Source organism: Stenella coeruleoalba (assembly GCF_951394435.1).
Source record: "Stenella coeruleoalba genome assembly, contig: scaffold_196, whole genome shotgun sequence".
Classification (NCBI taxonomy): Eukaryota; Metazoa; Chordata; class Mammalia; order Artiodactyla; family Delphinidae; genus Stenella; species Stenella coeruleoalba.
In genome coordinates this window covers 459280-481869 of record NW_027646425.1, presented here as the reverse complement: position 1 = coordinate 481869, position 22590 = coordinate 459280, and the positions used below count along the sequence as shown (strand labels likewise).

At 43.9% G+C, this 22590-nt stretch overlaps 1 long non-coding RNA gene across 1 annotated transcript in view; it reads left to right on the top strand.

Annotated features, from left to right (window-relative positions):
- Positions 1–21711, top strand: part of LOC307181116 — a 145255-nt gene extending 123544 nt beyond the window's left edge. Inside the window, exon 4 of the long non-coding RNA XR_013825911.1 lies at positions 21626–21711. This is a non-coding gene — a long non-coding RNA (uncharacterized lncRNA). The remainder of the gene's footprint in view (positions 1–21625) is intronic.
- Positions 21712–22590: the final 879 nt, after the last annotated feature.

Here is a 22590-nt window from a genome sequence, read left to right as displayed (position 1 = left end):
GTTTTTTCCTGAATATATTCAGGAAAAAACGCATACGCTCTTTTTGGCCAAGTGCATCATTGTGGACGTTCTGCCTCTTTTCCTATGCTTTCAATGCAATTCCAGTCTACCTCCTGAAATCGGTTTCCTGCAATTCTGCCCCGCTTTCAAGTCCTCTTGGCAGCCTTACTTCAGTTTATTTTTGGACGATAGCTGTCATTTATAACTCTGCAGGTTTGTGAATTACAGTACCCCTGAGCTCCTTTCTTCAACTCGCTTTCTTTTGAGCTGGCCGCAACACCGCAGGATGGCTTCAGGCCCTAATCTGGTTCCGGTACGGCACGCTGAGCCTTTGGTTATTTCCTCTTCCTGGTGGGAAATGAGAGTTAAATTTGCCCGTCCAGACACTTCCAGCTAGCCTCTCATTGGTTCTCGCTATTCCTGTTCATCTTCCGCAGAAATTGCAAACTGGGCCAAACAGGAGGTTAAAGGCGCTGACTCTCCAAGTGGGGAGAGTGTTAGTAAAGCGTCTGGAATGTTGCACCCGAGTACCAGGGGAGGAAAACTGAGACATATTTGAACACGTCTCCCGATCACATGGTTGATCATACTCTAGGTTCCACATGCATGTTTTAGCTGAAGGAAGAATACCTTAAACCTGGGTATTTGAAACCCGTGGAATGGGTACCATGCAATATGACTTCAAAGGGTCTTCATTTGCTCACCGAACCTCTCCAATCCTATCACTGCTGCGTTTATGCCCCTGTACACATGCTTGATTCTCTTTTGGAGACATAGCAATCCATAGGTTTTAAGATACTTACTAGTCAGGTACATTCTTAGGCGTTTAATATGGGGTGTTGAGTCCATTTCGTTGAGCAAGGAGTAGCTCTTGTCTATTCCATATTTGGCTTAAGGAACTTTATCTGTGCTCATTTCAATCTCTGGTTTTATGCAGTACCCCAACTCACCTTTACCCTTAAGCAAGAATAAGTTGGTTTTCTAAATTTGAGACCCTGTTCTGTTCTGTAATTCAGTTCCTGTGTAGCCAAGTTTACATTCCGTGTATTACTGATATCTTATGATGTTTCTTTTTCTGTGTGACTTATTTCAGTTAGAATCATCATACCTGAATCCACTCATTGTGCTGCTAAGGGCCTGATGACACAGATTTCATTGCTGAGTGATATTGCTTTGTAAGTAAATACCACAACTTCTTTATCCATTTTTCACTTTCTGCGATGTTGAACTTGTACTGTAAACGAGGTTCTTGTAAACAGAGCCGTTCCAAACTTTGGGGTGGCTGTGTCTTTTTGATTTTAATTTCCCTAAGCTATAAGACCATAAGTGGAAGTGCCCTAGGCTCTGTTGCTTTGTTTTTTAAATGTTTCAGGAAACACCATACACTTCTCCCAAGTGTCTGTTGGCAATTTACATCCCGCCCATCAGCATAACAAGGCTCCCAGTTCTCAATGGCCTGTTGCCTTTCTGGATTTTACACTTTTTTCAGATGGCCCTTTTGACCGGGGGGAAGTGAGACTTCATTGTAGTGCAGATTTCCTTTGCAAGCTTGCTTGGTTGGCCAAAAAGGGCGTATGCGTTTTTTCCTGAATATATTCAGGAAAAAACGCATACGCCCTTTTTGGCCAAGTGCATCATTGTGGACGTTCTGCCTCTTTTCCTATGCTTTCAATGCAATTCCAGTCTACCTCCTGAAATCGGTTTCCTGCAATTCTGCCCCGCTTTCAAGTCCTCTTGGCAGCCTTACTTCAGTCTATTTTTGGACGATAGCTGTCATTTATAACTCTGCAGGTTTGTGAATTACAGTGACCCTGAGCTCCTTTCTTCAACTCACTTTCTTGTGACCTGGCCGCAGCACCGCAGGATGGCTTGAGGCCCTAATCTGGTTCCGGCCCGGCATGCTGAGCCTTTGGTTAATTCCTCTTCATTGTGGGAAATGAGAGTTAAATTTGCCCGTCCAGACACCTCCAGCTAGCCTCTCATTGGTTCTCGCTATTCCTGTTCATCTTCCGCAGAAATTGCAAACTGGGCCAAACAGGAGGTTAAAGGGACTGACTCTCCAAGTGTGGGAGAGTGTTAGTAAAGCGTCTGGAATGTTGCACCCGAGTACCAGGGGAGGAAAACTGAGACATATTTGAACACGTCTCCCGATCACATGGTTTATCATACTCTAGTTTCCACATGCATGTTTTAGCTGAAGGAATCATACCTTAAACCTGGGTAGTTGAAACCCGTGGAATGGGTACCATGCAATATGACTTCAAAGGGTCTTCATTTGCTCACCGAACCTCTGCAATCCTATCACTGCTGCGTTTATGCCCCTGTACACATGCTTGATTCTCTTTCGGAGACATAGCAATCCATAGGTTTTAAGATACTTACTAGTCAGGTACATTCTTAGGCGTTTAATATGGGGTGTTGAGTCCATTTCGTTGAGCAAGGAGTAGCTCTTGTCTATTCCATATTTGGCTTAAGGAACTTTATCTGTGCTCATTTCAATCTCTGGTTTTATGCAGCACCCCAACTCACCTTTCCCCTTAAGCAAGCATAAGTTGGTTTTCTAAATTTGAGACCCTGTTCTGTTCTGTAATTCAGTTCCTGTGTAGCCAAGTTTACATTCCGTGTATTACTGATATCTTATGATGTTTCTTTTTCTGTGTGACTTACTTCAGTTAGAATCATCATACCTGAATCCACTCATTGTGCTGCTAAGGGCCTGATGACACAGATTTCATTGCTGAGTGATATTGCTTTGTAAGTAAATACCACAACTTCTTTATCCATTTTTCACTTTCTGCGATGTTGAACTTGTACTGTAAACGAGGTTCTTGTAAACAGAGCCGTTCCAAACTTTGGGGTGGCTGTGTCTTTTTGATTTTAATTTCCCTAAGCTATAGGACCATAAGTGGAAGTGCCCTAGGTTCTGTTGCTTTGTTTTTTAGATGTTTTAGGAAACACCATACACTTCTCCCGAGTGGTTGTTGGCAATTTACATCCCGCCCATCAGCATAACAAGGCTCCCAGTTCTCCATGGCCTGTCCTGCCTTTCTGGATTTTACACTTTTTTCAGATGGCCCTTTTGACCGGGGGGAAGTGAGACTTCATTGTAGTGCAGATTTCCTTTGCAAGCTTGCTTGGTTGGCCAAAAAGGGCGTATGCGTTTTTTCCTGAATATATTCAGGAAAAAACGCATACGCCCTTTTTGGCCAAGTGCATCATTGTGGACGTTCTGCCTCTTTTCCTATGCTTTCAATGCAATTCCAGTCTACCTCCTGAAATCGGTTTCCTGCAATTCTGCCCCGCTTTCAAGTCCTCTTGGCAGCCTTACTTCAGTTTATTTTTGGACGATAGCTGTCATTTATAACTCTGCAGGTTTGTGAATTACAGTACCCCTGAGCTCCTTTCTTCAACTCGCTTTCTTTTGAGCTGGCCGCAACACTGCAGGATGGCTTCAGGCCCTAATCTGGTTCCGGTACGGCACGCTGAGCCTTTGGTTATTTCCTCTTCCTGGTGGGAAATGAGAGTTAAATTTGCCCGTCCAGACACCTCCAGCTAGCCTCTCATTGGTTCTCGCTATTCCTGTTCATCTTCCGCAGAAATTGCAAACTGGGCCAAACAGGAGGTTAAAGGCGCTGACTCTCCAAGTGGGGAGAGTGTTAGTAAAGCGTCTGGAATGTTGCACCCGAGTACCAGGGGAGAAAAACTGAGACATATTTGAACACGTCTCCCGTTCACATGGTTGATCATACTTGGGTTCCACATGCATGTTTTAGCTGAAGGAAGAATACCTTAAACATGGAGAGTTGAGACCCGTGTAATGGGTACCATGCAATATGACTTCAAAGGGTCTTCATTTGCTCACCGAACCTCTCCAATCCTATCACTGCTGCGTTTATGCCCCTGTACACATGCTTGATTCTCTTTTGGAGACATAGCAATCCATAGGTTTTACGATACTTACTAGTCAGGTACATTCTTAGGCGTTTAATATGCGGTGTTGAGTCCATTTCGTTGAGCAAGGAGTAGCTCTTGTCTATTCCATATTTGGCTTAAGGAACTTTATCTGTGCTCATTTCAATCTCTGGTTTTATGCAGCACCCCAACTCACCTTTACCCTTAAGCAAGAATAAGTTGGTTTTCTAAATTTGAGACCCTGTTCTGTTCTGTAATTCAGTTCCTGTGTAGCCAAGTTTACATTCCGTGTATTACTGATATCTTATGATGTTTCTTTTTCTGTGTGACTTATTTCAGTTAGAATCATCATACCTGAATCCACTCATTGTGCTGCTAAGGGCCTGATGACACAGATTTCATTGCTGAGTGATATTGCTTTGTAAGTAAATACCACAACTTCTTTATCCATTTTTCACTTTCTGCGATGTTGAACTTGTACTGTATACGAGGTTCTTGTAAACAGAGCCGTTCCAAACTTTGGGGTGGCTGTGTCTTTGTGATTTTAATTTCCCTAAGCTATAGGACCATAAGTGGCAGTGCCCTAGGCTCTGTTGCTTTGTTTTTTAAATGTTTCAGGAAACACCATACACTTCTCCCAAGTGTCTGTTGGCAATTTACATCCCGCCCATCAGCATAACAAGGCTCCCAGTTCTCCATGGCCTGTCCTGCCTTTCTGGATTTTACACTTTTTTCAGATGGCCCTTTTGACCGGGGGGAAGTGAGACTTCATTGTAGTGCAGATTTCCTTTGCAAGCTTGCTTGGTTGGCCAAAAAGGGCGTATGCGTTTTTTCCTGAATATATTCAGGAAAAAACGCATACGCCCTTTTTGGCCAAGTGCATCATTGTGGACGTTCTGCCTCTTTTCCTATGCTTTCAATGCAATTCCAGTCTACCTCCTGAAATCGGTTTCCTGCAATTCTGCCCCGCTTTCAAGTCCTCTTGGCAGCCTTACTTCAGTTTATTTTTGGACGATAGCTGTCATTTATAACTCTGCAGGTTTGTGAATTACAGTACCCCTGAGCTCCTTTCTTCAACTCGCTTTCTTTTGAGCTGGCCGCAACACCGCAGGATGGCTTCAGGCCCTAATCTGGTTCCGGTACGGCACGCTGAGCCTTTGGTTATTTCCTCTTCCTGGTGGGAAATGAGAGTTAAATTTGCCCGTCCAGACACCTCCAGCTAGCCTCTCATTGGTTCTCGCTATTCCTGTTCATCTTCCGCAGAAATTGCAAACTGGGCCAAACAGGAGGTTAAAGGCGCTGACTCTCCAAGTGGGGAGAGTGTTAGTAAAGCGTCTGGAATGTTGCACCCGAGTACCAGGGGAGGAAAACTGAGACATATTTGAACACGTCTCCCGTTCACATGGTTGATCATACTTGGGTTCCACATGCATGTTTTAGCTGAAGGAAGAATACCTTAAACATGGAGAGTTGAGACCCGTGTAATGGGTACCATGCAATATGACTTCAAAGGGTCCTCATTTGCTCACCAAACCTCTCCAATCCTATCACTGCTGCGTTTATGCCCCTGTACACATGCTTGATTCTCTTTTGGAGACATAGCAATCCATAGGTTTTACGATACTTACTAGTCAGGTACATTCTTAGGCGTTTAATATGCGGTGTTGAGTCCATTTCGTTGAGCAAGGAGTAGCTCTTGTCTATTCCATATTTGGCTTAAGGAACTTTATCTGTGCTCATTTCAATCTCTGGTTTTATGCAGCACCCCAACTCACCTTTACCCTTAAGCAAGAATAAGTTGGTTTTGTAAATTTGAGACCCTGTTCTGTTCTGTAATTCAGTTCCTGTGTAGCCAAGTTTACATTCCGTGTATTACTGATATCTTATGATGTTTCTTTTTCTGTGTGACTTATTTCAGTTAGAATCATCATACCTGAATCCACTCATTGTGCTGCTAAGGGCCTGATGACACAGATTTCATTGCTGAGTGATATTGCTTTGTAAGTAAATACCACAACTTCTTTATCCATTTTTCACTTTCTGCGATGTTGAACTTGTACTGTAAACGAGGTTCTTGTAAACAGAGCCGTTCCAAACTTTGGGGTGGCTGTGTCTTTGTGATTTTAATTTCCCTAAGCTATAGGACCATAAGTGGAAGTGCCCTAGGCTCTGTTGCTTTGTTTTTTAAATGTTTCAGGAAACACCATACACTTCTCCCAAGTGTCTGTTGGCAATTTACATCCCGCCCATCAGCATAACAAGGCTCCCAGTTCTCAATGGCCTGTTCCCTTTCTGGATTTTACACTTTTTTCAGATGGCCCTTTTGACCGGGGGGAAGTGAGACTTCATTGTAGTGCAGATTTCCTTTGCAAGCTTGCTTGGTTGGCCAAAAAGGGCGTATGCGTTTTTTCCTGAATATATTCAGGAAAAAACGCATACGCCCTTTTTGGCCAAGTGCATCATTGTGGACGTTCTGCCTCTTTTCCTATGCTTTCAATGCAATTCCAGTCTACCTCCTGAAATCGGTTTCCTGCAATTCTGCCCCGCTTTCAAGTCCTCTTGGCAGCCTTACTTCAGTCTATTTTTGGACGATAGCTGTCATTTATAACTCTGCAGGTTTGTGAATTACAGTGCCCCTGAGCTCCTTTCTTCAACTCGCTTTCTTGTGACCTGGCCGAAACACCGCAGGATGGCTTCAGGCCCTAATCTGGTTCTGGCCCGGCATGCTGAGCCTTTGGTTAATTCCTCTTCCTGGTGGGAAATGAGAGTTAAATTTGCCCGTCCAGACACCTCCAGCTAGCCTCTCATTGGTTCTCGCTATTCCTGTTCATCTTCCGCAGAAATTGCAAACTGGGCCAAACAGGAGGTTAAAGGGACTGACTCTCCAAGTGTGGGAGAGTGTTAGTAAAGCGTCTGGAATGCTGCACCCGAGTACCAGGGCAGGAAAACTGAGACATATTTGAACACGTCTCCCGATCACATGGTTGATCATACTCTAGGTTCCACATGCATGTTTTAGCTGAAGGAATCATACCTTAAACCTGGGTAGTTGAAACCCGTGGAATGGGTACCATGCAATATGACTTCAAAGGGTCTTCATTTGCTCACCGAACCTCTGCAGTCCTATCACTGCTGCGTTTATGCCCCTGTACACATGCTTGATTCTCTTTCGGAGACATAGCAATCCATAGGTTTTAAGATACTTACTAGTCAGGTACATTCTTAGGCGTTTAATATGGGGTGTTGAGTCCATTTCGTTGAGCAAGGAGTAGCTCTTGTCTATTCCATATTTGGCTTAAGGAACTTTATCTGTGCTCATTTCAATCTCTGGTTTTATGCAGCACCCCAACTCACCTTTCCCCTTAAGCAAGCATAAGTTGGTTTTCTAAATTTGAGACCCTGTTCTGTTCTGTAATTCAGTTCCTGTGTAGCCAAGTTTACATTCCGTGTATTACTGATATCTTATGATGTTTCTTTTTCTGTGTGACTTATTTCAGTTAGAATCATCATACCTGAATCCACTCATTGTGCTGCTAAGGGCCTGATGACACAGATTTCATTGCTGAGTGATATTGCTTTGTAAGTAAATACCACAACTTCTTTATCCATTTTTCACTTTCTGCGATGTTGAACTTGTACTGTAAACGAGGTTCTTGTAAACAGAGCCGTTCCAAACTTTGGGGTCGCTGTGTCTTTTTGATTTTAATTTCCCTAAGCTATAGGACCATAAGTGGAAGTGCCCTAGGTTCTGTTGCTTTGTTTTTTAGATGTTTTAGGAAACACCATACACTTCTCCCGAGTGGTTGTTGGCAATTTACATCCCGCCCATCAGCATAACAAGGCTCCCAGTTCTCCATGGCCTGTCCTGCCTTTCTGGATTTTACACTTTTTTCAGATGGCCCTTTTGACCGGGGGGAAGTGAGACTTCATTGTAGTGCAGATTTCCTTTGCAAGCTTGCTTGGTTGGCCAAAAAGGGCGTATGCGTTTTTTCCTGAATATATTCAGGAAAAAACGCATACGCCCTTTTTGGCCAAGTGCATCATTGTGGACGTTCTGCCTCTTTTCCTATGCTTTCAATGCAATTCCAGTCTACCTCCTGAAATCGGTTTCCTGCAATTCTGCCCAGATTTCAAGTCCTCTTGGCAGCCTTACTTCAGTTTATTTTTGGACGATAGCTGTCATTTAAAACTCTGCAGGTTTGTGAATTACAGTACCCCTGAGCTCCTTTCTTCAACTCGCTTTCTTTTGAGCTGGCCGCAACACCGCAGGATGGCTTCAGGCCCTAATCTGGTTCCGGTACGGCATGCTGAGCCTTTGGTTATTTCCTCTTCCTGGTGGGAAATGAGAGTTAAATTTGCCCGTCCAGACACCTCCAGCTAGCCTCTCATTGGTTCTCGCTATTCCTGTTCATCTTCCGCAGAAATTGCAAACTGGGCCAAACAGGAGGTTAAAGGCGCTGACTCTCCAAGTGGGGAGAGTGTTAGTAAAGCGTCTGGAATGTTGCACCCGAGTACCAGGGGAGGAAAACTGAGACATATTTGAACACGTCTCCCGTTCACATGGTTGATCATACTTGGGTTCCACATGCATGTTTTAGCTGAAGGAAGAATACCTTAAACCTGGAGAGTTGAGACCTGTGTAATGGGTACCATGCAATATGACTTCAAAGGGTCTTCATTTGCTCACCGAACCTCTCCAATCCTATCACTGCTGCGTTTATGCCCCTGTACACATGCTTGATTCTCTTTTGGAGACATAGCAATCCATAGGTTTTACGATACTTACTAGTCAGGTACATTCTTAGGCGTTTAATATGCGGTGTTGAGTCCATTTCGTTGAGCAAGGAGTAGCTCTTGTCTATTCCATATTTGGCTTAAGGAACTTTATCTGTGCTCATTTCAATCTCTGATTTTATGCAGCACCCCAACTCACCTTTCGCCTTAAGCAAGCATAAGTTGGTTTTCTAAATTTGAGACCCTGTTCTGTTCTGTAATTCAGTTCCTGTGTAGCCAAGTTTACATTCCGTGTATTACTGATATCTTATGATGTTTCTTTTTCTGTGTGACTTATTTCAGTTAGAATCATCATACCTGAATCCACTCATTGTGATGCTAAGGGCCTGATGACATAGATTTCATTGCTGAGTGATATTGCTTTGTAAGTAAATACCACAACTTCTTTATCCATTTTTCACTTTCTGCGATGTTGAACTTGTACTGTAAATGAGGTTCTTGTAAACAGAGGTGTCCCAAACTTTGGGGTGGCTGTGTCTTTTTGATTTTAATTTCCCTAAGCTATAGGACCATAAGTGGCAGTGCCCTAGGCTCTGTTGCTTTGTTTTTTAGATGTTTCAGGAAACACCATACACTTCTCCGGAGTGTCTGTTGGCAATTTACATCCCGCCCATCAGCATAACAAGGCTCCCAGTTCTCCATGGCCTGTCCTGCCTTTCTGGATTTTACACTTTTTTCAGATGGCCCTTTTGACCGGGGGGAAGTGAGACTTCATTGTAGTGCAGATTTCCTTTGCAAGCTTGCTTGGTTGGCCAAAAAGGGCGTATGCGTTTTTTCCTGAATATATTCAGGAAAAAACGCATACGCCCTTTTTGGCCAAGTGCATCATTGTGGACGTTCTGCCTCTTTTCCTATGCTTTCAATGCAATTCCAGTCTACCTCCTGAAATCGGTTTCCTGCAATTCTGCCCCGCTTTCAAGTCCTCTTGGCAGCCTTACTTCAGTCTATTTTTGGACGATAGCTGTCATTTATAACTCTGCAGGTTTGTGAATTACAGTGCCCCTGAGCTCCTTTCTTCAACTTGCTTTCTTGTGACCTGGCCGCAACACCGCAGGATGGCTTCAGGCCCAAATCTGGTTCCGGCCCGGCATGCTGAGCCTTTGGTTAATTCCTCTTCCTGGTGGGAAATGAGAGTTAAATTTGCCCGTCCAGACACCTCCAGCTAGCCTCTCATTGGTTCTCGCTATTCCTGTTCATCTTCCGCAGAAATTGCAAACTGGGCCAAACAGGAGGTTAAAGGGACTGACTCTCCAAGTCGGGAGAGTGTTAGTAAAGCGTCTGGAATGTTGCACCCGAGTACCAGGGTACGAAAACTGAGACATATTTGAACACGTCTCCCGTTCACGTGGTTGATCATACTCTGGGTTCCACATGCATGTTTTAGCTGAAGGAAGAATACCTTAAACCTGGAGAGCTGAGAACCGTGTAATGGGTACCATGCAATATGACTTCAAAGGGTCTTCATTTGCTCACCGAACCTCTCCAATCCTATCACTGCTGCGTTTATGCCCCTGTACACACGCTTGATTCTCTTTTGGAGACATAGCAATCCAAAGGTTTTAAGATACTTACTAGTCAGGTACATTCTTAGGCGTTTAATATGGGGTTTTGAGTCCATTTCATTGAGCAAGGAGTAGCTCTTGTCTATTCCATATTTGGCTTAAGGAACTTTATCTGTGCTCATTTCAATCTCTGGTTTTATGCAGCACCCCAACTCACCTTTACCCTTAAGCAAGCATAAGTTGGTGTTCTAAATTTGAGACCCTGTTCTGTTTTGGAATGCAATTCCTGTGTAGCCAAGTTTACATTCCGTGTATTAGTGATATCTTATGATGTTTCTTTTTCTGTGTGACTTATTTCAGTTAGAATCATCGTACCTGAATCCACTCATTATGCTGCTACGGGCCTGATGACATAGATTTCATTGCTGAGTGATACTGCATTGTACGTAAGTACCACAAGTTCTTTATCCATTTTTCACTTTCTGTGATATTGAACTTGTACGGTAAACGAGGTTCTTGTAAACGGAGGCGTCCCAAACTTTGGGGTGCCTGTGTCTTTTTGATTTTAATTTCCCTAACCTATAGGACCATAAGTGGAAGTGCCCTAGGCTCTGTTGCTTTGTTTTTTAGATGTTTCAGGAAACACCATACACTTCTCCCGAGTGTCTGTTGGCAATTTACATCCCGCCCATCAGCATAACAAGGCTCCCAGTTCTCCATGGCCTGTCCTGCCTTTCTGGATTTTACACTTTTTTCAGATGGCCCTTTTGACCGGGGGGAAGTGAGACTTCATTGTAGTGCAGATTTCCTTTGCAAGTTTGCTTGGTTGGCCAAAAAGGGCGTATGCGTTTTTTCCTGAATATATTCAGGAAAAAACGCATACGCCCTTTTTGGCCAAGTGCATCATTGTGGACGTTCTGCCTCTTTTCCTATGCTTTCAATGCAATTCCAGTCTACCTCCTGAAATCGGTTTCCTGCAATTCTGCCCCGCTTTCAAGTCCTCTTGGCAGCCTTACTTCAGTCTATTTTTGGACGATAGCTGTCATTTATAAGTCTGCAGGTTTGTGAATTACAGTGCCCCTGAGCTCCTTTGTTCAACTCGCTTTCTTGTGAGCTAGCTGCAACACCGCAGGATGGCTTCAGGCCCTAATCTGGTTCCGTCACGGAACGCTGAGCCTTTGTTTAATTCCTCTTCCTGGTGGGAAATGAGAGTTAAATTTGCCCGTCCAGACACCTCCAGCTAGCCTCTCATTGGTTCTCGCTATTCCTGTTCATCTTCCGCAGAAATTGCAAACTGGGCCAAACAGGAGGTTAAAGGCGCTGACTCTCCAAGTGGGGAGAGTGTTAGTAAAGCGTCTGGAATGTTGCACCCGAGTACCAGGGGAGGAAAACTGAGACATATTTGAACACGTCTCCCATTCACATGGTTGATCATACTTGGGTTCCACATGCATGTTTTAGCTGAAGGAAGAATACCTTAAACCTGGGTAGTTGAAACCCGTGGAATGGGTACCATGCAATATGACTTCAAAGGGTCTTCATTTGCTCACCGAACCTCTCCAATCCTATCACTGCTGCGTTTATGCCCCTGTACACATGCTTGATTCTCTTTCAGAGACATAGCAATCCATAGGTTTTCCGATACTTACTAGTCAGGTACATTCTTAGGTGTTTAATATGCGGTGTTGAGTCCATTTCGTTGAGCAAGGAGTAGCTCTTGTCTATTCCATATTTGACTTAAGGAACTTTATCTGTGCTCATTTCAATCTCTGGTTTTATGCAGCACCCCAACTCACCTTTACCCTTAAGCAAGCATAAGTTGGTTTTCTAAATTTGAGACCCTGTTCTGTTCTGTAATTCAGTTCCTGTGTAGCCAAGTTTACATTCCGTGTATTACTGATATCTTATGATATTTCTTTTTCTGTGTGACTTACTTCAGTTAGAATCATCATACCTGAATCCACTCATTGTGCTGCTAAGGGCCTGATGACACAGATTTCATTGCTGAGTGATATTGCTTTGTAAGTAAATACCACAACTTCTTTATCCATTTTTCACTTTCTGCGATGTTGAACTTGTACTGTAAACGAGGTTCTTGTAAACAGAGCCGTTCCAAACTTTGGGGTGGCTGTGTCTTTTTGATTTTAATTTCCCTAAGCTATAGGACCATAAGTGGAAGTGCCCTAGGTTCTGTTGCTTTGTTTTTTACATGTTTCAGGAAACACCATACACTTCTCCCGAGTGGTTGTTGGCAATTTACATCCCGCCCATCAGCATAACAAGGCTCCCAGTTCTCCATGGCCTGTCTTGTCTTTCTGGATTATACACTTTTTTCAGATGGCCCTTTTGACCGGGGGGAAGTGAGACTTCATTGTAGTGCAGATTTCCTTTGCAAGCTTGCTTGGTTGGCCAAAAAGGGCGTATGCGTTTTTTCCTGAATATATTCAGGAAAAAACGCATACGCCCTTTTTGGCCAAGTGCATCATTGTGGACGTTCTGCCTCTTTTCCTATGCTTTCAATGCAATTCCAGTCTACCTCCAGAAATCGGTTTCCTGCAATTCTGCCCCGCTTTCAAGTCCTCTTGGCAGCCTTACTTCAGTCTATTTTTGGACGATAGCTGTCATTTATAAGTCTGCAGGTTTGTGAATTACAGTGCCCCTGAGCTCCTTTCTTCAACTCGCTTTCTTGTGACCTGGCCGCAACACCGCAGGATGGCTTCAGGCCCTAATCTGGTTCTGGCACGGCACGCTGAGCCTTTGGTTAATTCCTCTTCCTGGTGGGAAATGAGAGTTAAATTTGCCCGTCCAGACACCTCCAGCTAGCCTCTCATTGGTTCTCGCTATTCCTGTTCATCTTCCGCAGAAATTGCAAACTGGGCCAAACAGGAGGTTAAAGGGACTGACTCTCCACGTCGGGAGAGTGTTAGTAAAGCGTCTGGAATGTTGCACCCGAGTACCAGGGGAGGAAAACTGAGACATATTTGAACACGTCTCCCGTTCACATGGTTGATCATACTCTGGGTTCCACATGCATGTTTTAGCTGAAGGAAGAATATCTTAAACCTGGAGAGTTGAGACCTGTGGAATGGGTACCATGCAATATGACTTCAAAGGGTCTTCATTTGCTCACCGAACCTCTCCAATCCTATCACTGCTGCGTTTATGCCCCTGTACACACGCTTGATTCTCTTTTGGAGACATAGCAATCCATAGGTTTTAAGATACTTACTAGTCAGGTACATTCTTAGGCGTTTAATATGGGGTGTTGAGTCCATTTCGTTGAGCAAGGAGTAGCTCTTGTCTAGTCCATATTTGGCTTAAGGAACTTTATCTGTGCTCATTTCAATCTCTGGTTTTATGCAGCACCCCAACTCACCTTTCCCCTTAAGCAAGCATAAGTTGGTTTTCTAAATTTGAGACCCTGTTCTGTTTTGGAATGCAGTTCCTGTGTAGCCAAGTTTACATTCCGTGTATTAATGATATCTTATGATGTTTCTTTTTCTGTGTGAGTTATTTCAGTTAGAATCATCGTACCTGAATCCACTCATTGTGCTGCTACGGGCCTGATGACATAGATTTCATTGCTGAGTGATACTGCATTGTACGTAAGTACCACAAGTTCTTTATCCATTTTTCACTTTCTGTGATATTGAACTTGTATGGTAAACGAGGTTCTTGTAAACGGAGGCGTCCCAAACTTTGGGGTGGCTGTGTCTATTTGATTTTAATTTCCCTAAGCTATAGGACCATAAGTGGAAGTGCCCTAGGCTCTGTTGCTTTGTTTTTTAGATGTTTCAGGAAACACCATACACTTCTCCCGAGTGTCTGTTGGCAATTTACATCCCGCCCATCAGCATAACAAGGCTCCCAGTTCTCCATGGCCTGTCCTGCCTTTCTGGATTTTACACTTTTTTCAGATGGCCCTTTTGACCGGGGGGAAGTGAGACTTCATTGTAGTGCAGATTTCCTTTGCAAGCTTGCTTGGTTGGCCAAAAAGGGCGTATGCGTTTTTTCCTGAATATATTCAGGAAAAAACGCATACGCCCTTTTTGGCCAAGTGCATCATTGTGGACGTTCTGCCTCTTTTCCTATGCTTTCAATGCAATTCCAGTCTACCTCCAGAAATCGGTTTCCTGCAATTCTGCCCCGCTTTCAAGTCCTCTTGGCAGCCTTACTTCAGTCTATTTTTGGACGATAGCTGTCATTTATAAGTCTGCAGGTTTGTGAATTACAGTGCCCCTGAGCTCCTTTGTTCAACTCGCTTTCTTGTGAGCTAGCTGCAACACCGCAGGATGGCTTCAGGCCCTAATCAGGTTCCGTCACGGAACGATGAGCCTTTGTTTAATTCCTCTTCCTGGTGGGAAATGAGAGTTAAATTTGCCCGTCCAGACACCTCCAGCTAGCCTCTCATTGGTTCTCGCTATTCCTGTTCATCTTCCGCAGAAATTGCAAACTGGGCCAAACAGGAGGTTAAAGGCGCTGACTCTCCAAGTGGGGAGAGTGTTAGTAAAGCGTCTGGAATGTTGCACCCGAGTACCAGGGGAGGAAAACTGAGACATATTTGAACACGTCTCCCATTCACATGGTTGATCATACTTGGGTTCCACATGCATGTTTTAGCTGAAGGAAGAATACCTTAAACCTGGAGAGTTGAGACCCGTGTAATGGGTACCATGCAATATGACTTCAAAGGGTCTTCATTTGCTCACCGAACCTCTCCAATCCTATCACTGCTGCGTTTATGCCCCTGTACACATGCTTGATTCTCTTTCAGAGACATAGCAATCCATAGGTTTTCCGATACTTACTAGTCAGGTACATTCTTAGGTGTTTAATATGCGGTGTTGAGTCCATTTCGTTGAGCAAGGAGTAGCTCTTGTCTATTCCATATTTGACTTAAGGAACTTTATCTGTGCTCATTTCAATCTCTGGTTTTATGCAGCACCCCAACTCACCTTTACCCTTAAGCAAGCATAAGTTGGTTTTCTAAATTTGAGACCCTGTTCTGTTCTGTAATTCAGTTCCTGTGTAGCCAAGTTTACATTCCGTGTATTACTGATATCTTATGATATTTCTTTTTCTGTGTGACTTACTTCAGTTAGAATCATCATACCTGAATCCACTCATTGTGCTGCTAAGGGCCTGATGACACAGATTTCATTGCTGAGTGATATTGCTTTGTAAGTAAATACCACAACTTCTTTATCCATTTTTCACTTTCTGCGATGTTGAACTTGTACTGTAAACGAGGTTCTTGTAAACAGAGCCATTCCAAACTTTGGGGTGGCTGTGTCTTTTTGATTTTAATTTCCCTAAGCTATAGGACCATAAGTGGAAGTGCCCTAGGTTCTGTTGCTTTGTTTTTTAGATGTTTCAGGAAACACCATACACTTCTCCCAAGTGGTTGTTGGCAATTTACATCCCGCCCATCAGCATAACAAGGCTCCCAGTTCTCCATGGCCTGTCCTGCCTTTCTGGATTTTACACTTTTTTCAGATGGCCCTTTTGACCGGGGGGAAGTGAGACTTCATTGTAGTGCAGATTTCCTTTGCAAGCTTGCTTGGTTGGCCAAAAAGGGCGTATGCGTTTTTTCCTGAATATATTCAGGAAAAAACGCATACGCCCTTTTTGGCCAAGTGCATCATTGTGGACGTTCTGCCTCTTTTCCTATGCTTTCAATGCAATTCCAGTCTACCTCCTGAAATCGGTTTCCTGCAATTCTGCCCCGCTTTCAAGTCCTCTTGGCAGCCTTACTTCAGTCTATTTTTGGACGATAGCTGTCATTTATAACTCTGCAGGTTTGTGAATTACAGTGCCCCTGAGCTCCTTTCTTCAACTCGCTTTCTTTTGAGCTGGCCGCAACACCGCAGGATGGCTTCAGGCCCTAATCTGGTTCCGGCCCGGCATGCTGAGCCTTTGGTTAATTCCTCTTCCTGGTGGGAAATGAGAGTTAAATTTGCCCGTCCAGACACCTCCAGCTAGCCTCTCATTGGTTCTCGCTATTCCTGTTCATCTTCCGCAGAAATTGCAAACTGGGCCAAACAGGAGGTTAAAGGCGCTGACTCTCCAAGTGGGGAGAGTGTTAGTAAAGCGTCTGGAATGTTGCACCCGAGTACCAGGGGAGGAAAACTGAGACATATTTGAACACGTCTCCCATTCACATGGTTGATCATACTTGGGTTCCACATGCATGTTTTAGCTGAAGGAAGAATACCTTAAACCTGGAGAGTTGAGACCCGTGTAATGGGTACCATGCAATATGACTTCACAGGGTCTTCATTTGCTCACCGAAACTCTCCAATGCTATCACTGCTGCGTTTATGCCCCTGTACACATGCTTGATTCTCTTTTGGAGACATAGCAATCCATAGGTTTTCCGATACTTACAAGTCAGGTACATTCTTAGGCGTTTAATATGCGGTGTTGAGTCCATTTCGTTGAGCAAGGAGTAGCTCTTGTCTATTCCATATTTGACTTAAGGAACTTTATCTGTGCTCATTTCAATCTCTGGTTTTATGCAGCACCCCAACTCACCTTTACCCTTAAGCAAGCATAAGTTGGTTTTCTAAATTTGAGACCCTGTTCTGTTCTGTAATTCAGTTCCTGTGTAGCCAAGTTTACATTCCGTGTATTACTGATATCTTATGATGTTTCTTTTCTGTGTGACTTATTTCAGTTAGAATCATCATACCTGAATCCACTCATTGTGCTGCTACGGGCATGATGACACAGATTTCATTGCTGAGTGATATTGCTTTGTAAGTAAATACCACAACTTCTTTATCCATTTTTCACTTTCTGTGATGTTGAACTTCTACTGTAAACGAGGTTCTTGTAAACAGAGCCGTTCCAAACTTTGGGGTGGCTGTGTCTTTTTGATTTTAATTTCCCTAAGCTATAGGACCATAAGTGGCAGTGCCCTAGGCTCTGTTGCTTTGTTTTTTAGATGTTTCAGGAAACACCATACACTTCTCCCAAGTGTCTGTTGGCAATTTACATCCTGCCCATCAGCATAACAAGGCTCCCAGTTCTCCATGGCCTGTCCTGCCTTTCTGGATTTTACACTTTTTTCAGATGGCCCTTTTGACCGGGGGGAAGTGAGACTTCATTGTAGTGCAGATTTCCTTTGCAAGCTTGCTTGGTTGGCCAAAAAGGGCGTATGCGTTTTTTCCTGAATATATTCAGGAAAAAACGCATATGCCCTTTTTCGCCAAGTGCATCATTGTGGACGTTCTGCCTCTTTTCCTATGCTTTCAATGCAATTCCAGTCTACCTCCTGAAATCGGTTTCCTGCAATTCTGCCCCGCTTTCAAGTCCTCTTGGCAGCCTTACTTCAGTCTATTTTTGGACGATAGCTGTCATTTATAACTCTGCAGGTTTGTGAATTACAGTGCCCCTGAGCTCCTTTCTTCAACTCGCTTTATTGTGACCTGGCCGCAACACCGCAGGATGGCTTCAGACCCTAATCTGGTTCCGGCACGGCACGCTGAGCCTTTGGTTAATTCCTCTTCCTGGTGGGAAATGAGAGTTAAATTTGCCTGTCCAGACACCTCCAGCTAGTCTCTCATTGGTTCTCGCTATTCCTGTTCATCTTCCGCAGAAATTGCAAACTGGGCCAAACAGGAGGTTAAAGGGACTGACTCTCCAAGTGGGGAGAATGTTAGTAAAGCGTCTGGAATGTTGCACCCGAGTACCAGGGGAGGAAAACTGAGACATATTTGAACACGTCTCCCGTTCACATGGTTGATCATACTCTGGGTTCCACATGCATGTTTTAGCTGAAGGAAGAATACCTTAAACCTGGAGAGTTGAGACCCGTGGAATGGGTACCATGCAATATGACTTCAAAGGGTCTTCATTTGCTCACCGAACCTCTCCAATCCTATCACTGCTGCGTTTATGCCCCTGTACCCACGCTTGATTCTCTTTTGGAGACATAGCAATCCATAGGTTTTAAGATACTTACTAGTCAGGTACATTCTTAGGCGTTTAATATGCGGTGTTGAGTCCATTTTGTTGAGCAAGGAGTAGCTCTTGTCTATTCCATATTTGGCTTAAGGAACTTTATCTGTGCTCATTTCAATCTCTGGTTTTATGCAGCACCCCAACTCACCTTTCCCCTTAAGCAAGCATAAGTTGGTTTTCTAAATTTGAGACCCTGTTCTGTTTTGGAATGCAGTTCCTGTGTAGCCAAGTTTACATTCTGTGTATTAATGATATCTTATGATGTTTCTTTTTCTGTGTGACTTATTTCAGTTAGAATCATCGTACCTGAATCCACTCATTATGCTGCTACAGGCCTGATGACATAGATTTCATTGCTGAGTGATACTGCATTGTACGTAAGTACCACAAGTTCTTTATCCATTTTTCAGTTTCTGTGATATTGAACTTGTATGGTAAACGAGGTTCTTGTAAACGGAGGCGTCCCAAACTTTGGGGTGGCTGTGTCTTTTTGATTTTAATTTCCCTAAGCTATAGGACCATAAGTGGAAGTGCCCTAGGCTCTGTTGCTTTGTTTTTTAGATGTTTCAGGAAACACCATACACTTCTCCCGAGTGTCTGTTGGCAATTTACATCCCGCCCATCAGCATAACAAGGCTCCCAGTTCTCCATGGCCTGTCCTGCCTTTCTGGATTTTACACTTTTTTCAGATGGCCCTTTTGCCCGGGGGGAAGTGAGACTTCATTGTAGTGCAGATTTCCTTTGCAAGCTTGCTTGGTTGGCCAAAAAGTGCGTATGCGTTTTTTCCTGAATATATTCAGGAAAAAACGCATATGCCCTTTTTGGCCAAGTGCATCATTGTGGACGTTCTGCTTCTTTTCCTATGCTTTCAATGCAATTCCAGTCTACCTCCTGAAATCGGTTTCCTGCAATTCTGCCCCGCTTTCAAGTCCTCTTGGCAGCCTTACTTCAGTATATTTTTGGACGATAGCTGTCATTTATAACTCTGCAGGTTTGTGAATTACAGTGCCCCTGAGCTCCTTTCTTAAACTCGGTTTCTTTTGAGCTGGCCGCAACACCGCAGGATGGCTTCAGGCCCTAATCTGGTTCCGGTACGGCACGCTGAGCCTTTGGTTATTTCCTCTTCCTGTTGGGAAATGAGAGTTAAATTTGCCCGTCCAGACACCTCCAGCTAGCCTCTCATTGGTTCTCGCTATTCCTGTTCATCTTCCACAGAAATTGCAAACTGTGCCAAACAGGAGGTTAAAGGCGCTGACTCTCCAAGTGTGGAGAGTGTTAGTAAAGCGTCTGGAATGTTGCACCCGAGTACCAGGGGAGGAAAACTGAGACATATTTGAACACGTCTCCCGATCACATGGTTGATCATACTCTAGGTTCCACATGCATGTTTTAGCTGAAGGAAGAATACCTTCAACCTGGGTAGTTGAAACCCGTGGAATGGGTACCATGCAATATGACTTCAAAGGGTCTTCATTTGCTCACCGAACCTCTCCAATCCTATCACTGCTGCGTTTATGCCCCTGTACACACGCTTGATTCTCTTTTGGAGACATAGCAATCCATAGGTGTTCCGATACTTACTAGTCAGGTACATTCTTAGGCGTTTAATATGCGGTGTTGAGTCCATTTCGTTGAGCAAGGAGTAGCTCTTGTCTATTCCATATTTGACTTAAGAAACTTTATCTGTGCTCATTTCAATCTCTGGTTTTATGCAGCACCCCAACTCACCTTTACCCTTAAGCAAGCATAAGTTGGTTTTCTAAATTTGAGACCCTGTTCTGTTCTGTAATTCAGTTCCTGTGTAGCCAAGTTTACATTCCGTGTATTACTGATATCTTATGATGTTTCTTTTTCTGTGTGACTTATTTCAGTTAGAATCATCATACCTGAATCCACTCATTGTGCTGCTAAGGGCCTGATGACACAGATTTCATTGCTGAGTGATATTGCTTTGTAAGTAAATACCACAACTTCTTTATCCATTTTTCACTTTCTGCGATGTTGAAGTTGTACTGTAAACGAGGTTCTTGTAAACAGAGGCGTCCCAAACTTTGGGGTGGCTGTGTCTTTTTGATTTTAATTTCCCTTAGCTATAGCACCATAAGTGGAAGTGCCCTAGGCTCTGTTCCTTTGTTTTTTAGATGTTTCAGGAAACACCATACACTTCTCCCGAGTGTCTGTTGGCAATTTACATCCCGCCCATCAGCATAACAAGGCTCCCAGTTCTCCATGGCCTGTCCTGCCTTTCTGGATTTTACACTTTTTTCAGATGGCCCTTTTGACCGGGGGAAGTGAGACTTCATTGTAGTGCAGATTTCCTTTGCAAGCTTGCTTGGTTGGCCAAAAAGGGCGTATGCGTTTTTTCCTGAATATATTCAGGAAAAAACGCATACGCCCTTTTTGGCCAAGTGCATCATTGTGGACGTTCTGCCTCTTTTCCTATGCTTTCAATGCAATTCCAGTCTACCTCCTGAAATCGGTTTCCTGCAATTCTGCCCCGCTTTCAAGTCCTCTTGGCAGCCTTACTTCAGTCTATTTTTGGACGATAGCTGTCATTTATAAGTCTGCAGGTTTGTGAATTACAGTGCCCCTGAGCTCCTTTCTTCAACTCGCTTTCTTTGAGTTGGCCGCAACACCGCAGGATGGCTTCAGGCCCTAATCTGGTTCCGGCACGGCACGCTGAGCCTTTGGTTATTTCCTCTTCCTGGTGGGAAATGAGAGTTAAATTTGCCCGTCCAGACACCTCCAGCTAGTCTCTCATTGGTTCTCGCTATTCCTGTTCATCTTCCGCAGAAATTGCAAACTGGGCCAAACAGGAGGTTAAAGGCGCTGACTCTCCAAGTGGGGAGAGTGTTAGTAAAGCGTCTGGAATGTTGCACCCGAGTACCAGGGGAGGAAAGCTGAGACATATTTGAACACGTCTCCCGTTCACATGGTTGATCATACTTGGGTTCCACATGCATGTTTTAGCTGAAGGAAGAATACCTTAAACCTGGGTAGTTGAAACCCGTGGAATGGGTACCATGGAATATGACTTCAAAGGGTCTTCATTTGCTCACCGAACCTCTCCAATCCTATCACTGCTGCGTTTATGCCCCTGTACACATGCTTGATTCTCTTTCAGAGACATAGCAATCCATAGGTTTTAAGATACTTACTAGTCAGGTACATTCTTAGGCGTTTAATATGCGGTGTTGAGTCCATTTCGTTGAGCAAGGAGTAGCTCTTGTCTATTCCATATTTGACTTAAGGAACTTTATCTGTGCTCATTTCAATCTCTGGTTTTATGCAGCACCCCAACTCACCTTTCCCCTTAAGCAAGCATAAGTTGGTTTTCTAAATTTGAGACACTGTTCTGTTTTGGAATTCAGTTCCTGTGAAGCCAAGTTTACATTCCGTGTATTAGTGATATATTATGATGTTTCTTTTTCTGTGTGACTTATTTCAGTTAGAATCATCATACCTGAATCCACTCATTATGCTGCTACGGGCCTGATGACATAGATTTCATTGCTGAGTGATACTGCATTGTACGTAGGTACCACAAGTTCTTTATCCATTTTTCACTTTCTGCGATGTTGAACTTGTACTGTAAACGAGGTTCTTGTAAACAGAGGCGTCTCAAACTTTGGGGTGGCTGTGTCTTTTTGATTTTAATTTCCCTAAGCTATAGGACCATAAGTGGCAGTGCCCTAGGCTCTGTTGCTTTGTTTTTTAGATGTTTCAGGAAACACCATACATGTCTCCCGAGTGGTTGTTGGCAATTTACATCCCGCCAATCAGCATAACAAGGCTCCCAGTTCTCCATGGCCTGTCTTGTCTTTCTGGATTTTACACTTTTTTCAGATGGCCCTTTTGACCGGGGGGAAGTGAGACTTCATTGTAGTGCAGATTTCCTTTGCAAGCTTGCTTGGTTGGCCAAAAAGGGCGTATGCGTTTTTTCCTGAATATATTCAGGAAAAAACGCATACGCCCTTTTTGGCCAAGTGCATCATTGTGGACGTTCTGCCTCTTTTCCTATGCTTTCAATGCAATTCCAGTCTACCTCCTGAAATCGGTTTCCTGCAATTCTGCCCCGCTTTCAAGTCCTCTTGGCAGCCTTACTTCAGTCTATTTTTGGACGATAGCTGTCATTTATAAGTCTGCAGGTTTGTGAATTACAGTGCCCCTGAGCTCCTTTCTTCAACTCGCTTTCTTGTGACCTGGCCGCAACACCGCAGGATGGCTTCAGGCCCTAATCTGGTTCTGGCACGGCACGCTGAGCCTTTGGTTAATTCCTCTTCCTGGTGGGAAATGAGAGTTAAATTTGCCCGTCCAGACACCTCCAGCTAGTCTCTCATTGGTTCTCGCTATTTCTGTTCATCTTCCACAGAAATTGCAAACTGGGCCAAACAGGAGGTTAAAGGGACTGACTCTC